Source organism: Orycteropus afer, unplaced genomic scaffold, assembly GCF_000298275.1.
Source record: "Orycteropus afer afer isolate SDZICR_OR568_19922 unplaced genomic scaffold, OryAfe1.0 scaffold00108, whole genome shotgun sequence".
Taxonomy (NCBI): Eukaryota; Metazoa; Chordata; class Mammalia; order Tubulidentata; family Orycteropodidae; genus Orycteropus; species Orycteropus afer.
In genome coordinates this window covers 7,696,702-7,699,752 of record NW_006921695.1, presented here as the reverse complement: position 1 = coordinate 7,699,752, position 3,051 = coordinate 7,696,702, and positions in this window count along the sequence as shown.

Below are 3,051 nucleotides of genomic sequence, written 5' to 3'. Positions count from 1 at the left end.
TTTCCATCTTCTTTTGACGTTTCCTGCATCATTCAATATTTTGCCCATAGAATCTTTCAATATTGCAACTCAAGGCTTAAAATTTTTCCTCAGTTCTTTCAGCTTGAGAAATGCCGAGTGCGTTCTTCCCTTTTGGTTTTCTAACTCCAGATCTTTGCACATTTCATTATAAGAATTGACTTTGTCTTCTTGAGGTGCTCTTTGACATCTTCTGTTCACTTCTTTTATTTTGTCATTTCTTCCATTTGCTTTAGCTACTCTCCGCTCAAGGGCAAGTTTCAGAGTCTCTTCTGACATCCATTTTGGTCATTTTTTCCTTTCCTGTCTTTTTAATGACCTTTTGTTTTCTTCATGGATGGCGTTCTTGATGTCATCCGACAATTCCTCTGATTGTCAGTCATTGGTGTTCCATGCATCAAATCTACTCTTTAGATGGTCTCTAAATTCAGGAGGGATATAATCAAGGTCATATTTTCACTCTTGTTGACTTGTTTTAATGAATTGTCTTCAGCTTCAAGTTGAACTTGCATATGAGCAGTTGATGGTCTGTTCCACAATCACCTCCTGGCCTTGTTTTGGCTGAAAACACTGAGTTTGTCCATTGCTTCTTGCCACAGATGTTGTCAATCTGATTCCTGTATACTCCATCTGGTGAAGTCCATGTGTACAGCCACCGTTTGTATTGTTGAAAAAAAGTATTTGCAATGAATAAGTTGTTGGTCATGCAAAATTCTATCATGTGGTCTCTGGTGTTATTTCTATTACCAAGGCTATATTTTCCAACTACCACTGGGTAATTCTTCTTTGTTTCCAACTTTTGCATTCTAATCACCAGTAATAATTAACACATCTTGATTGCATGTTTGGTCAATTTCAGACTTGAGAAGTTGGTAAAAATCTTCAATTTTTTCATCTTTGCCTTTGGTGGTTGGTGCGTAAATTTGAATAATAGTGTGTTAACTGGTCTTCCTTGTAGACATATGGCTATTTTCCTATCACTGACAGCATTGTACTTCAGGAAAGATCTTGATACATTATTTGAGATGATGAATGCCATGCCATTGCTCTCCAATTTGTCATGTCCAGCATAGTAGATTATATAGTTGTCTGATTCAAAATGGCCCAAACCAGTCCATTTCAGCTCACCAAAATCACAATAAAAATTAAAAAAAAAAAAAAAGAAAGAAAGAAGAGCTGGGACTGGAGCACACCCTTTGGACCCAAGGCCTCTGTGCTAAGAACCTCCTAGATCCATGGAAAGATTAATGCCAAGACACAAAATCTCCAAAGAATGCAGGGTCCACGGATGTTGAAAGAAGACAAGGACCTTCCCCCAGAGCCAACAGAGAAAGAAAGCCTTCCTCTAGAGCTGGCATCCTGAATTTGGACTTCTAGCACCCTAAACTGTGAGAAAATACATTTCTGTTTGTTATAGCCATCCACCTGTGGTATTTTTGTTATAGCTGCAATAGATAACTAAGACAGTTGTTGTTAGGTACTATTGAGTCAACTCCGACTTTTAGTGACCCCTATGTACATCAGAATGAAACACTGCCCAGTCCTATGCCATCCTCACAATCCTATGCTTGAGCCTATTATTGCAGCCACTGTGTCAATCTGTCTCATTGAGGGTCTTCCCCTTTTTTTGACCCTCTACTTTACTAAGCATGATATCCTTTTCCAGGGACTGGTCCCTTCTGACACATGACCAAAGTAGGTGAGATGAAGTCTGGCCATTCTTGCTTCTAAGGAACATTCTGGCTGCACTTCTTCCAGGACATAAATATATGATACTCATGCTGACTACATTCTCTTTGAAAATTAAAAAGTTATCATCCTGATTTCCTTTCTGCTGCTGTATCTTTGGGTGAGTGTGTATCAAAAGTGCTGACAGTTCAGATCTCTGGATCTGCAAATTCAGAATCAGAGTGAATTTGACAAGGTAAGCCCCCAGTGGCCTGGCCTGTTGCTGTTGTTGTTATGTGCCATCTAGTTGGACCCAAATCATAGCGACCCCTCCTTGGGTTGCCAAGGCAGTATCACTATGGAAGTGGATTGCCCAACCTTCCTTCCGAGGAGTGGCTGGTGGATTTGAACCATCAGCCTTTTAGTTAGCAGTCAAGTGCCTTAGGCACTGGCCTAGGTGGCACCAACTGCACAGAAAACATTAGTGGCTTGAGGACTAACCTTCAGGACATGTTATTCCCCATTCACTTCCCTTTCCCTAAATGCCTTTGTGGCAGACACAGCTAGTTGCCTACTAAATAGCTGTTTCTCATTCTTATTTTCTATTGAATTGACTCTGACTCATGTTGACGCCCCATACGTCAAAGTAAAACTGTAATCCATATAGCTTTCAGTGGCTGATTTTTCAGAAGCAGATTGCTAGGATGGCACAGGACTGGGTAGCATTTTGTTCCGTTGTACATAGGGTCACTATGAGTTGGAGCTGACTAAATGGCACCTAACAACAACTATCTTAGTTATCTAGTGCAGCTACAACAGAAATGCCACAGGTGGATGGCTTTAACAAACAGAAATGTATTCTCTCACAGTTTAGGGGGCTAGAAGTACTGAACCTCCAACATTTTTGTTAGCAGCTGAGCACTAAATGTTTACACCACCCAGGTATTCCAAGTGCCGTTTGTCCCTACTTGGAAACACCTCCCTAGATTCCCTTGGCAATGTGACCTAGTTCTGGACAGCCAGATATAAGCAAATATGCAACCAATGGAACTTCCAGGAAAGTTGTTACTGTCCTGCCAAAAAAAAAAGACCAAATCAGCTGCTGTGCACTTTTGCCCTTTGCCCTACTCCCTTTGAATGACTGGATGTGGAGCTCTTTTCTTACAATCATAAGGATGAAAAACATCCGCTGAAGACAGCAGAGTAAAAAGTTAGAAAGAAGCCGAAGTCCTTGATGACTTCCTGGCTGCATGACTCACACTCCTTATATTAAAAAAAGAAACTCCCATTTGTAACTAAGCTTCTAGAGTTGAGTTTCTGTTACATGAACCCAAATGCAGTATTTACTGATTTCCTTTCTTAAAC